Source organism: Ovis aries, chromosome 14 (genome assembly GCF_016772045.2).
Source record: "Ovis aries strain OAR_USU_Benz2616 breed Rambouillet chromosome 14, ARS-UI_Ramb_v3.0, whole genome shotgun sequence".
NCBI classification, from domain to species: Eukaryota; Metazoa; Chordata; class Mammalia; order Artiodactyla; family Bovidae; genus Ovis; species Ovis aries.
In genome coordinates, this window is record NC_056067.1 from 57,116,218 (window position 1) to 57,131,080 (window position 14,863).

At 42.0% G+C, this 14,863-nt stretch overlaps 1 pseudogene; it reads right to left on the reverse strand.

Annotated features, from left to right (window-relative positions):
* Nucleotides 1-433: 433 nt before the first annotated feature.
* LOC114117917 (zinc finger protein 501-like) lies at nucleotides 434-12,490 on the reverse strand (annotated as a pseudogene).
* Nucleotides 12,491-14,863: the final 2,373 nt, after the last annotated feature.

Below are 14,863 nucleotides of genomic sequence, written 5' to 3' on the forward strand. Positions count from 1 at the left end.
TCTGTTTTAACTATGGATTACTATCTACAGTACTTCTTGTGAAAAGGAACTTCAAAAAATAGGATTGATGAAATGCTTTCTATTATATGGGCTTCCCTGATAATTCAGTTGGTAAATAATCCACCTCCCACTCCAATATTCTGGCCTGGAGAAGTCCATGGACACAGTCCATGGGGTTGCAAAGAGTTGGGCAGAACTGAGCGACTTTCACTTTTTCTAGTGTGAAATTTCTGATATTTATTTAGATTTAATTGTTATTAAATAATTTTTGACATTTTGTTTATGTCATTCCTTATCTTTCTTAAATAAATGGTCTTGTATTTTCTGAAGTGTATGTTTAGGACAAACCTCTTCCATCACTTATTACTAGGGTTTCTCTCCAGTATGTGCTCTCTGATCTCTAATAAGGTGAGAGCTCTGATTAAAGCCTTTGTCACTTCTCCATATGAATTATCTGTAGTTGAGTAAGACGTGAGTGCTTGATGAAGGCTTTTCCACATTCTTTACATTTGTAAGTTTTCTCTCCAGTATGAATTCGCTGGTGTTGAATAATACTTGAGTGGTGCCTGAAGGCTTTTCCGCATTCTTTTCATTTATAAGGCATCTCTTGAGTATGAATTCTCCGATGGTAAGTAAGACCTGAACACTGGTTAAATTCTTTGCCACAATCCTTACATTTATAAGGCTTCTCTCCAGTATGAATTCTCTGGTGTTGAGTAAGATTTGAGTAGTGACTGAAGGCTTTTCCACATTCTTTACATTTATAAGGCTTTTCTCCAGAATGAATTCTCTGGTGTTGAGTAAAATTTGAGTAGTGACTGAAGGCTTTTCCACATTCTTTACATTTATAAAGCTTCTCTCCAGTATGAATTCTCTGATGGTAAGTAAGACTTGAGCACTGGTTAAATTCTTTGCCACAATCCTTACATTTATAAGGCTTCTCTCCAGTATGAATTCTCTGGTGTTGAGTAAGAGTTGAGCATTGACTGAAGGCTTTTCCGCATTCTTTACATTTCTAAGATTTCTCTCCAGTATGGATTACTTGATGTTTAGTAAGACATGAGTGCTGTCTAAACGCTTTGCTACAATATTTACATTTATAAGGCTTCTCTCCAGTATGAATTCTCTGATGGTAAGTAAGAGCTGAGTGCCTGCTAAAGTCTTTGCCACAATCCTTACATTTATAAGGCCTCTCCCCAGTATGAATTCGCTGGTGTTTAGTAAAATTTGAGGGGTGACTGAAGACTTTTCCACATTCTTTACATTTATAAGGCTTCTCTCCACAATGAATTCTCTGATGGTTAGTAAGACCTGAGCTCTGGTTAAATTCTTTGCCACAATCCTTACATTTATAAGGCTTCTCTCCAGTATGAATTCGCTGGTGGTTAGTAAGAGTTCAGTTGTGACTAAAGGCTTTTCTGCATTCTTTGCATTTATAACGCTTCTCTCCAGTATGAATTCTCTGGTGTTCAGTAAGATGTGACTTCTGATTAAAGGCTTTGCCACACTTTGTACACTTATAATGCTTCTCCCCAGTGTGAATTCTCTGATGTCGACTAATGTTTGAGGAAGACCTAAATGCTTTTTCACATTCTTTACATTCATAAGTTTTCTTGCCAGTGTGGATTTGCTGATCTTAACTAAGCTCTGAATTCTGATTAAAGGTGTTGCTGCACTCTGTACATTTGGAAGGTTTCCATCCTGAATGAATTTTCCTGTGTCTACTTAGACTGGTTGAGTTAGTAAAGGCTTTCTCACTTTTCTGACACTTGTAACTTTTCTGTGGATTCTGAATACTCTGCTGTTGAGTGAGATTTGAAGACTGATTAGAGACATCACCATATTCACAATTGTAAGTCTTCTCTCCAGTGTGTGTACTCTCATTTAGTGGAAAACCTGATGTTTGATAAAAGATATTCCTCCATGTACTGTTGTCAGAATCTCTGTCTGAAGACTGAGGTCCCTGATGTTTCATAGCGTTAGAGTCTTGTTCAGTTTTACACCCAGTTTCATTGCATGAATTGCTTCTCACGGCTTCGTAAATATTGTTATGATTCTTGGGGGTAGATCTCTTACTTAAGGCCTGACTCGTGTTATTACACCTGAGAAGTTGTTCCGTATTAACAGTATTATGGTGTGTATTGAACATGATGTTGGGATTAACTCTCTTCCATTATTACCAACATTACACATTTTGGAACAGAGAGAAACTGTCTGTTGGTGGAAGAATAATGACCCCTTGTTTACAGATCCCTCAAACTGATTATATTGTGAGTTTTCCCCATCATTTTTAAATTTCTGGTTTTCAGACGTGCTTGAATGTATGTGTAATCAAAGCCTGTGTTCAGAGTGGTTTGTATGAGTATTTGCAGTAGAGACTGGATGACTTTCCAGATTTTCCACATTTCCCTTCAAAGAACGTGCATGTTTCAAAAAATGATTTATGCCTTTGCTTGAAGAGATACATTGCTCTGCAGATGTTGAGAACTGAAATGGGTGTTTTCCACAGTTTGACTGACATTGCTCATTTCTTTGGGCAGTAATGTCCATATTGTGTGAAAGTGTCTTGGTTTCTTTCTGTCCATATAAACATCTTCTAGATGTTTCACATACCCCCGTATATTCCTGGTCTTTCATTAAATGTTCGTTTCCAAGGTGAGTCCTTTCATATATTCCTAGGTTTGCTTTTTGGATTAAATTTTCTAATCTTGGATTCTTTGACATCAAACCACGGGTATTGTGAGAAGACACAGCTGAAAGATACCAAATGAAAGTTTTCTTATCTACTGTTCCTATCTACTGGGGCTGGTGTGAGCTCAGCTGGGACAGAAGGGGAGCCTCATTCTCTGTGGGAAGAGAACACGGCAACAGTCTGTGGCAGCAGGACAGAGTGAGACCTGTACACAGGGTACTGATCCCAACCCTGCCCACCCAGCCTGAGAGGGTGTCCACTGCTGCAGACAAAGGCTGGGTGCTGAAATGTGGGGTCTGGAGAGCAGACCCAGGCAGAGGTCTCCTGTGGCTGTGAGGAGGCATCCTGAGAGGTTGGGGGTGAGGGAGGAGCTCTATAAGCTAGAATACTTGTGGAGGAAGTCTGAACCACCAGAGAGCAGAGTGCCATTGTTGAGTGATGCCCAAAGGGAAGACCCACCATTGCAGCCCCTCTGCCCCTGTGCTGGCCCCTCCTCCCCCAGCACTAGGAAAGGCCACCACCCGGGTGGGCTCTATTGAGCTCCAGCCACAGCCTCCCCCCATGCACCTCCTCCCAATCAGCAGACTCTGGTGCTCTGGGGTAGCCTCTGGAGCAGACACCTGTGGGTGGCCCACACACATAGAAGGAGCTGAAAGCTCAGCTGAGCCCCAGGGTTAATGAAGAAAACACTGAAGTCTCTCCTCACAGTTGCACAAACCATGCTTTTATACCTGCCGTTGGCTTTGTCCTCTCAGCCCCTACAGAGCATCTGAATGGACAACCAAGGCTCCTCCAGTCATGGGAGGTGTAGCTTTAGCAGCTGTTGACTTTTTGGGGATGTATACTAGGGGGTGGGGCCAGGCCTGAGTATGAGTTGCCCCCATAGCTCCACACCAGATCCAGCTCCATGAATGCAATTCTGGGACCTGAGTTCACTGGAACTATGCTGGTGTTCCAGTGAAAACAACATCTGAGACACACCAGAGCAATGTGCCAGCATGCCCATGGTTAAAGGGGGGCCAAGAGCAATGCCAACATGGGGTCACATGAGACTCACACAGCGCATGAGCACACCCCAAGGTGAACATCCCCAGAGGAGCAATGCTTAGTGGCATCTCTCCCAGTGGGTATCATCCAATCCTACCTGCCTTGACCACAGATCAGAATCACAGTGAAGAAGTGGATCTGGGGGCTCTTCTGCACCAACCAAGGAGCAGACCCCACCCCTGACAGGGCAGTGACAACCATAGAGCCAAGGGGAAGCTCCCCTGAATATCCAGGGGAGGCTCGGGTCACAATAACAGCATACAAAACCCAGATCAAGGGGATAAGGGTACAAGCCTGTGGACCAACCTCACCCCCTAGGGGGAAGACAACAGAGCAAGAGGAGCTAGGATCCTGCAGCCTGCAGAACAGACCACAAACCGAGAAAATGTCTAATGATTACTCTTTGACTTAAGTCATCTTAAATGCAGGTGCCACTAGGTGGCCTCTAATTCTTTAACCGACTTCTTATTTTAGCATGTTCTATATGATGTTTCAATATAAAAATCATAAATGATACTGGCATAGGTCTAATCAAAAACCGAGGGCATGTAGGGCAAAGTCTGGGGAAGCTGATAACAAGATTCATTAAATAAAGAAGCAGTTCTTGAGAAATTAAGAAATGAGACTTTAAAAATGTGGTGTTAACAGTATCAATGCTCTGTGGAGATCTAATTGGGAAGGAAATCTTAAAAAGACTAGATATCTGTACGTAAAATGGCTTCTCTTTGCTGTACAACATTGTAAACCAGTTATACTCCAATGACAATGTTTTAAAAAGATTCTATTATCTAAACATTGTAATACTGTAAAACCATTAAAAATATGGTGGAAAATGTTTTACGCTCTTATGTCAATTTATTTGAAAATTCTTTAAGTTAATTGAATATACTTAAGTCTTTTAGTATTGAGGAATTGGGGCAAATACACTTAACATTTCATATGAGTTCATTTGAAGAAAACAGAAACTTTGAAGTAACCCTGAGACTGGCATTCTTTCTCTTTAGGGAGGTTTTGGTTTATACAGTGAAGAAATTACTTGAGTTTAAAATTTATAAGATCATATTTGTAGCTTCCAGTGTTTTAGAAATTATGTCAGAAACAAACAAACAAACAACAAAAAAAACCAAACTTCTGTCCCCAATATTCTTAGACCTTTGGCAGTATGTCTACAATTCCACTCACACACTGCCATCTCGAGGTAGAAACTTTAATAGGAGCATCTTAGAGTTTTTCAGAAATGTCCAGTTTTCCTAAGGCACGAACACACACCCGCCACCCACCCCTCCCCGCCCCGACCCCCCCGCACACTGAAGAAATTGAATAGTAGTAGATTCATGCAGGTTGTCACAGGCCAAGAGAAGGATTTCAGTTCTCACTGTGATTGAGAAAAGTAATCACTGGAGAGGAATTCAGGAATAATTTAAAGAGACAGAATGGGGCAGGTGATATCCGCCTATGACAGCAACAGAAAGAAACCCAGACTTCTCTACAATCATTTCCATTGAAGCAGATCTTCCCAAACCACATGACAAAGGATGAATTCCTCACTAATCTTTGGACCTGTCGTTGACTCATCGGCTCCATCCATTCATACATACCTGTGTATATGGCTGGCATCTCCAGTCTCCTTACATCCCAGGGATTTTTTATTTGCAGAAAGGTGACCAGGTCTGGCTTAGAGACCACAAGACCTGCTATCAGGAAAAGGAATATTCATTTTACTAGAGATTCATCAGTTTCCAATCTAATATGTATTCAAGTGAGAAGAGAAGGCACATGTGCTAAGTCACTCCAGTCCTGTCTGACTCTTTGCCACCCTATGGACTGTAGCCCACCAGGCTCCTCTGTCCATGGGAGTGTCCAGGCAAAAGTACTGAGTGGGTTGCCATGTCCTCCTCCAGGAATTCCTCCCAACCCAGGGATCAAACACACTTCTTTTACGTCTCCTGCATTGGCAGGCAGGTTCTTACCACTAGTGCCACCTGGGAAGCCCAGAGAAGGCATGGTAGAATGTTAATACAGCCTAGAACTAAAGTATGTGGGGACATAATTTCCTAAGCTGTATTAAAATTCCCTGGTGGCTCAGCTGGTAAAGAAGCCACCTGCACTGTGGGAAACCTGTATTTGATTCCTGGGGTGGGAAGATCCTCTGGAAAGGGAACCGCTACCCACTCCAGTATTCTGTCCTGGAGAATTCCATGGACTTTTCCATAGGGTCACAAAGAGTCAGACATGACCATAGTTTTGCCCATTACATTATTACTACTAACATTCTAGAGAAGGCATGGTTGAATGTTAATATAGCCTAGAAAGTTATATCCCCAAATACTTTATCGAAGCACTTTTATAACTAAAAGTACATAAAGAAAAGATCTTGCGATTCTAGTCAAGTACTACTAAGGCCAAAGTAAGTAAGTAGGAGATATCTGATTTATAAAGGAGAGTGGCACCCTTTTATACCACAGAACCTACAGAATTACCACTCACCTAGAAGAAGGATGAAGATTCCATCAAGGAAAAGTTAGAATCATAATGAATCATCATGAGGTCCTCTTTCTCAACTCATAAATATTTATTTTCCCATAGAAAGCAGGGATTTGAAACTATTATAAGGAGCAGAAGATTCTAGGAGACATTCTAGAAATGCAGGAACCAAAACCCAGTGGGTAGAGAAGGGATTCTGGAAGGCAGTTATCCTCACCCAAGGAGGCCAGGTTCCTGTAGTTCTCTAACACCACGTCCCTGTACAATTCTCGCTGACTGAAGTCCAGGCATTCCCACTCCTCTTGAGTGAAGTCTATGGCCGCATCTTGGAATGTCAGCCATCCCTGAAATACAAAGTACAGGTGCCATGTGGTCATGGGAAGACTTCCTAATGTGACCCAAGAGGAAACCAGCAAGAGAAATGGCTTTGATTTAGAAGAAAGTCTGGTGTTACACAGGAATATAATTTTTACACTATAATATATTCTACCACATTTTTAACCCCAAGAAAAGAGGATGAGATACGATCTATCAACCATTGCAGAAATTATTCTGATTTGGAAGAGAAATTACAATCAGATTTAAATTGCCATATTTATTTTTGAGTGTTGTACTCAGTTGACAGACGACAAACTCTCTATCAAAAGAAACAGGAAATATTTTTAAAAAGCACTTCCTGATCCAAATGTTCTGGAGTGGGCTCAGTGTGCCACATTTTTAACAACCTTATTTGAACTAATAATGTTGAAAATTCTGCTCTATGAGTGACAATGTTTGAACAGCAACGAAGAAGAAGAGTAAAGAAAGAATTCACAGTTAACTTTTTGAACTGTAAGTGCTTTACAGATTTTACAGGTCTGATAGGATAGTAACCTCGGTGACAGGAATCATTTTTACGATCTGGTATATACTATTTTCCGACAGTTTTCAGAGTCTTGAATGTATACCAGACATAATTTAAAATCAATAATGTTGCTGTATCATCTTTTGGCAAATATTTTAACAAACATCCTTTAGATGACAGCTTAAGGGACTGGGGAGCCTGGTGGGTTGCCATCTATGGGGTGGCAGAGTCAGACACGTCTGGAGAGACTTAGCAGCAGTAGCAAATTTTACTTCAGTTTGTGACTCTAGACTTTAATCAAACAAAGACAAACGCACAGAGCTAACTCTAATGAAAGTTTATAGAAATTTCTGTATTTGTAAATAATACTAAAAACAAGAAAAGTGTTAGTCACTCAGTCGTGTGCAACCCCAGGCACTGTAGCCTACCAGGCTTCTCTGTCCATGGGATTCTCAAGGGATGAATACTGCAGTGGGTAGCTATTCCCTGCTTCAAAGAATCTTCAAGGAAGAAAAGGAAAGAAAATCTATCAAATGATGTTAACATGTTCATGCATACGGACATACACTAAAATCAGGACTGTATACATATTAAGAGAAAAATGGTCTTGGCAATAAAATCAGGATAATTTTTAACTGATTGAAAATGTACATAAATATTTGAGGCTGATATTGTTAGGTAGGTAGATTAGGGAAAAGGAGTCCAAAATAGTGGTGGCTAAAAGACAAGGAAGGTCTGAGGAAGGTCCGAGGACCAGAATGGAGACTTCAGGTAGAACAAACAACACTCCTGGCTAAATCAAATTTGCATAGGGCAGGCCCAGGTCGAGGAAAAAACATATAAAAGGAGGAGCCAAAGCGCTTTCTCTCTCTCCCTCTTTCTCTCCCACGTGCATGCGTGAGCTCTTCTCTTTTTCTCCCTCCCCCATGCGCTCCTCAATGCTGTTCTCTTTGAGTCTTTGGGTTGGTATGCCCTCATGCTTCTAGGATAGATTCTCCTGCTATCGTCTAAATAAAATAGAGCTCTAACACTGATTTGCCTAAGAGCTATAACACAGTTTGTCCAAGACCCGACAGCTGTGATGCGCCGAGGGCTTTAATATTCGTCGCTCCAAATCTTTGTTGTGAGGAGACAAAGAACCGAGGAACATACACTCGTGTGACAATATTATTCAAATTTTTAAAAATAGACTAGGGTGCAGACATACACAATGATTAAAAAAATAGACACCTCTGGTTCTGAATTTTTTAATTTCTGAAAAATCTACCATTTGCATGGAACTATATTTTAAAATTGAACACCTTTGAACATAGATTCACAGTAATATGATTCTTGTAAACATTTTGGAAAATACAGCAATGTGATGAGACTCTATCTGTGATATGAGCGTGGAGTGTACTGGAAATGATCAGACCTGGGCTTGAGTGGTGAAAAACCCTACTCCCAAATCCCAGCATCTCTACTAAACACACAGGAGTGTTGTCAACTACAAATCGGCACTTGCCAAGAGCGTCGCCAGCGACTGAACAAGACCTTTTAGAACTAACACCCAAAAAAGATGTCCTCTTCATTATAGGGGACTGGAATGCAAAAGTAGGAATTCAAGAAACACCTGCAGTAACAGGCAAATTTGGCCTTGGAAAGCAGAATGAAGCAGGGCAAAGACTAATAGAGTTTTGCCAAGAAAATGCACTGGTCATAGCAAACACCCTCTTCCAACAACACAAGAGAAGACTCTACACATGGACATCACCCGATGGTCAACACCAAAATCAGATTGATTATATTCTATGCAGCCAAAGATGGAGAAGCTCTATACAGTCAATAAAAACAAGACCAGCAGCTGACTGTGGCTCAGATCATGAACTCCTTATTACCAAAATCAGACTTAAATTGAAGAAAGCAGGGAAAACCACTAAACCATTCAGGTATGATCTAAATCAAATTCCTTATGATTCTACAGCAGAAGTGAGAAATAGGTTTAAGGGCTTAGATCTGATAGATAGAATGCCTGATGAACTATGGAATAAGGTTCGAGACATTGTACAGGAGACAGGGATCAAGACCATCCCCATGGAAAAGAAATGCAAAAAACCAAAGTGGCTGTCTGGGGAAGGCTTACAAATAGCTGTGAAAAGAAGAGAAGCGAGAAGCAAAGAAGAAAAGGAAAGATATAAGCATCTGAATGAAGAGTTCCAAAGAATAGCAAGAAGAGATAAGAAAGCCTTCTTCAGAGATCAATGCAAAGAAATAGAGGAAAACAACAGAATGGGAAAGACTAGAGATCTCTTCAAGAAAATCAGAGATACCAAGGGAACATTTCATGCAAAGATGGGCTCGATAAAGGACAGAAATGATCTGGACCTAACAGAAGCAGAAGATTTTAAGAAGAGGTGGCAAGAATCAACAGAAGAACTGTACAAAAAATATCTTCATGACCCGGATAATCACGATGGTGTGGTCACTCATCTAGAGCCAGACATCCTGGAATGTGAAGTCAAGTGGGCCTTAGAAAGCATCACTATGAACAAAACTAGTGGAGATGATGGAATTCCAATTGCACTGATTCAAATCCTGAAAGATGATGCTGTGAAAGTGCTGCACTCAATATGTCAGCAAATTTGGAAAACTCAACAGTGGCCACAAAACTGGAAAAGGTCAGTTTTCATTCCAATCCCAAAGAAAGGCAATGCCAAAGAATGCTCAAACTACCGCACAATTGCACTCATCTCACATGCTAGTAAAGTAATGCTCAAAATGCTCCAAGCCAGGCTTCAGCAATATGCGAATCATGAATTTCCAGATGTTCAAGCTGGTTTTAGAAAAGGCAGAGGAACCAGAGATCAAATTGCCAACATCCGCTGGATCATGGAAATAGCTAGAGAGTTCCAAAAACAATTATTTCTGCTTTATTGACTGCTAAAGCCTTTGACTGTGTGGATCATAATACACTGTGGGAAATTCTGAAAGGGATGGGAATAGCAGACCCCCTGATCTGCCTCTTGAGAAATCTATATGCAGGTCAGGAAGCAACAGTTAGAACTGGACATGGAACAGCAGACCAGTTCCAAATAGGAAAAGGAGTACGTCAAGGCTGTATATTGTAACCCTGCTTCTTTACCTTATATGCAGAGTACATCATGAGAAACGCTGGACTGAAGAAACACAAGCTAGAATGAAGATTGCCGGGAGGAATATCAACAACATCCGGTATGCAGATGACAGCACTCTTATGGCAGAAAGTGAAGAACTAAAAAGCCTCTTGATGAAAGTAAAAGAGGACAGTGAAAAAGTTTGCTTAAAGCTCAACATTCAGAAAATGAAGATCATGGCATTCAGTCCAATCACTTCATGGGAAACAGATGGGGAAACAGTGGAAACAGTGTCAGACTTTATTTTTTGGGACTCCAAATTCCCTGCAGGTGGAGACTGCATCCATGAAATTAAAAGACGCTTACTCCTTGGAAGAAAAGTTATGACCAACCTAGATAGCATATTCAAAAGCACAGATATTACTTTGCCAACTAAGGTCCATCTAGTCAAGGCTATGGTTTTTCCAGTAGTCATGTATGGATGTGAGAGTTGGACTGTGAAGAAGGCTGAGTGCTGAGAAATTGATGCGTTTGAACTGTGGTGTTGGAGAAGACTCTTGAGAGTCCCTTGGACTGCAAGGAGATCCAACCAGTCCATTCTGAAGAAGATCAGCCCAGAGATTTCTTTCGAAGGAATGATGCTAAAGCTGAAACTCCAGTACTTTGGCCACCTCATGCAAAGAGCTGACTCATTGGAAAAGACTCTGATGCTGGGAGGGATTGGGGGCAGGGGGAGAATGGGACGACAGAGGATGAGATGGCTGGATGGCATCACTGACTCAATGAACATGAGTCTAAGTGAACTCCTGGCGTCGGAGATGGACGGGGAGGTCTGGCGTGGTGTGATTCATGGGGTTGCAAAGAGTCAGACATCACTGAGCAACTGAACTGAACTGAATAACAAGGGCGTTTGTGATCTGCCTCTGGGGAGAATGAACCCTATGGTGCTGCAACTGACTTCAGTCCCCTCGACGGAGTTCAGGTTGGATTGTGGCACTCAGCTCCAGGGAATCTGGTGGCACAGGTCTTTAGAGTCAGATATTTTCAGAAACTGCTTTCATGATCCCAATCCTTGCATCTCTTCATATCTAGAAAAGCACTAAACCACTAAATGATGACTTCAGTTCCTCATGCCTGGCAGAAATCCTTTTGTAAAGTAAGTGCTTGATTGCACTGAACTCCCCCTTCACCAAACTCACATACTGACCTTCCCCCACTGGCCCTTTGGAGCAGTTTCTCAGAGTTCTCTGAGATGCTGTCTCCTGGGCTGCTGTCCTCATTTTGCCCCAAATAAAACTTAATTCACATCTCTCAAACTGTGCATCTGCCTGAGCTGAGAGTGTTTATTTTTCAAAGCAAAGAGTAACTAAGAAGATACGGCATTTCCTCATTAACTGTGATAGGCATATCCATCACTTTTTCTTTCCAAGATTCTTGTTCAAGACAAGAAGGAAAAAATAAACTTCATAGCGTGGAAATCTCAGAGAAGCACCTGATCCAGTGAACATCAGAGGTCACGGGTAAGAGTACACAGAAAAATGCATTATCACTGCCTGGCATTTTGGCAATATTAGGAAAACCATGATCTTAATCTATCATGAAAAATGTCAGGTTTCTGCAAATTCCACCTCCTATATACCTCCCATGATCTGTAGCTTAATACTCCATTTAATTAGTATATTTTTCTCATTGGTATAGAGGATTGTCTCTGCTACTTCTGAAAAATTCTAGAATGCTATGTTCATTCTATTAACAAGGGCATTTTCTTACTCCTGTTCTAGAGAGCTGAATTGCATCCACACGTAAATTCATCACGGCATTTCCCCAACTTCCCTAAGATCCTAACACTGAACCACATCCCAGTGGGAATCTCAGATACCAGTGCTTCCCTGTATTGATCTCTCACAAAGGGAATGTATTGAACATTGAAAGTCACTATTTAATGTTGAGAATTCATCATGCTCTATAGAAAGCCAGGATACAGACAATGGAGAAAAGGCTCTGGAATATGAGGGAGACGAAACCTGAAGAGCTGGGTTTCACTATTAAAACAAACAAACAAACAAACAAACAAACAAAAAACAGGAAAAAATAAGAAGGTGATAACAAGCACTCCAGGCAGAAAACTTAGAAGCAGAGAACTAAAGTTTTGCAGATTCTCAGTCCAGGCATTTCAGGAGGAAAAGCAGACACAGCCCCACACCCGGGCAGGACAATTACCTGAGAAGCTGTCATTTCCTCCGCTTCTTCCTCCCGCACTTTATCTTCTGGGGGATATGACGTCTCAAACTCACATCTGCATGTTGAGAAATTACCTTCAAAGACATCCATACAGCCGTTTAACCTGCAACTGCTGCAGTGAAAGAGAAGAAACCGTTTTCTTGTTTCTCTCACCCTTTTCAGAGCTCTTTGCTGACTTTCTCTGTTCCTGATCTCTACTGGGTAATCAAAACTAAACTGATATGCTAATCACATCCTGCTGCTCCACTCTATTGGCAGATCTTCCTGGCTAGTTCCTCTCCTTCCTTTTTGCACTACAGAGAGCAGGCAGCACAACAATTCACCAGACACAATGGACCCTACTTCTGGGCTACTTGACCCTGCCTAGGAGGGTTTTGAAAAAATGGAAGAGACCTGCATTCAGGAGCCCTGAGGGAAACCTCCCATTTGGCACATGTGAGACCTCAGGAAGGGAGGTTTTAGGGCTGGAACATCTAGAAGCAAAGCTCAACCTGATTCCCTGGGGCGGGGGGGGGGGGGGGGGGGGGGGGGGGGGGCTCGGCTCTTTCTATGATGTGTGTGGTGTCCTTGGCCTGTGTCTGCGCCCTGGGGGAGGGGAGAGGAGAGGTGACTGTTTGGTAGGAATCACCTGGGGGTCTTGGGTTCCTGCCAGGCTTTACTTGCAGACATCTTCCCAAAGATCCCCTATGTCCTTAGTTTTTCTCACCCCTCTCTGCAGCCTGGGGACACACGTTTTCACAAAATGATTTGCATGGTGACCACCTCTCTGCAGGTGTGGCACCTCCAACTTCAGAGACCAGGAGCCTGGAGGTGTTTCCATCACAGCTTTCTTTGACAATGAACCCTGGGCAGCAGGCGACCTGGCGAGCTGCAGTCCATGGTGTTGCAAAGAGTAGGAAAGGACTGAGCAGCTGAACTGAACTGAACTGAGCAGGACATGCTAGGTTAAAAAGTGTGTGTGGGCAGAGACAAATGCCTTTGAAAATGATGCCCTAAATGCTATCTGATGACCAACCAAGGAAATAATGATCGGTGTTGTAAGTTACATTACACATGAATTAACACGTGAGAGCCTTGTTCTACTTCCTGTGTGTGTGTTTTTCTAGGTTTTATGAATCAACTGCTACAGTTTGTTGTCTGTGCCATTTAGAGAGCTCTGTTTTCTCACACCTTTAAAGTATAATGACTAAGGAGAAATTAAAGTCAGAAGCATGTCCATCTTTCTAATATTATATATTCTAAAAAATATTCCGTGTGCATGCACCAGTACCAACTTTGTAGAAGATTTCGTTTCACAGCAGAGTTGAGAATAAGGTATAGACGTTTCCCATATACCTCTTGTTCCCACATGTGGACAATCTCCCTACTTACCTTTGCCCACCAGAGTGAGCATTTGTTACCACTGATGAATCTACAAGGACAGTAAATACATAAACTCTTTAGTTTACCCTTATATTTCTCTTTTAGGAATGTGCACTCCATACCTCTGGACAAATGTATAATAACATGTGTCCATCACAACAGTTTAACACAAATTACTTCACGGTCCTGAAAGTTCTCTAGACTTAGGATATTCAGAGTCCCTCCTTTGAAACCCATGGCAACCACAGACCTTTTAAATCTCTTCTCTATTTCCTACTAGATTCCCAGGTGACTGAGTGGGAAGAAGTCTGCTGCCGATGAAGGACATCCAGGTGATGTGGGTTTGATCCTTGGTCAGGAAGATCGCCTGGAGGAAGAAATGGAAACCCACTCCAGTATCCTTTCCTGGGAAATCTATGGAGAGAGGAGCCTGACAGGCTACAGCCCCTGGGCTCACAAAGACTCAGACACCACTGAGCAGATATGAACATTTACCTACACCAAAGTGTCATATTGTAAAATTCCTACTTTCTGTACCATTTTTAAATGGGTTTCTTTCACTTCGTAAAATGCGTGGAATGATTGTCCATGTATTTTATGCCTTGAAAGCTTAACGTCCAAAACCTTAAGAACTACCTCTGTGCCTATATTCCTGCTCAGTAAATAAGTTCATCAACACCGTTTTTTAAGATTCCATATATATCTGTTAAGACAATATTTGCCCAAATATAGAGAACAGATGTATGGACATGGCAGGAGAAGAGGAGGGGGACAAACTGAAGAGCCCCACTGACACACATATACCACCGTGGCTGAAATGCTGGAGAAGACTCTTGTGAGGCCCTTGGACTGCACAGAGACCCAGCCAGCCCATCCTAAGGGAGATCAGTCCTGGGTGTTCATTGGAAGGACTGATGCTGAAGCTGAAACTCCAGTACTTTGGCCAGCTCATGCGAAAAGCTGACTCATTTGAAAAGCCCCTGATGCTGGGAATGACTGAAGTGGATAGGAGTAGGGGACGACAGAGGATGAGATGGTTGGATGGCATCACCGACTCAATGGACATGAGTTTGAGTAAACTCTGCGAGTTGGTGATGGACA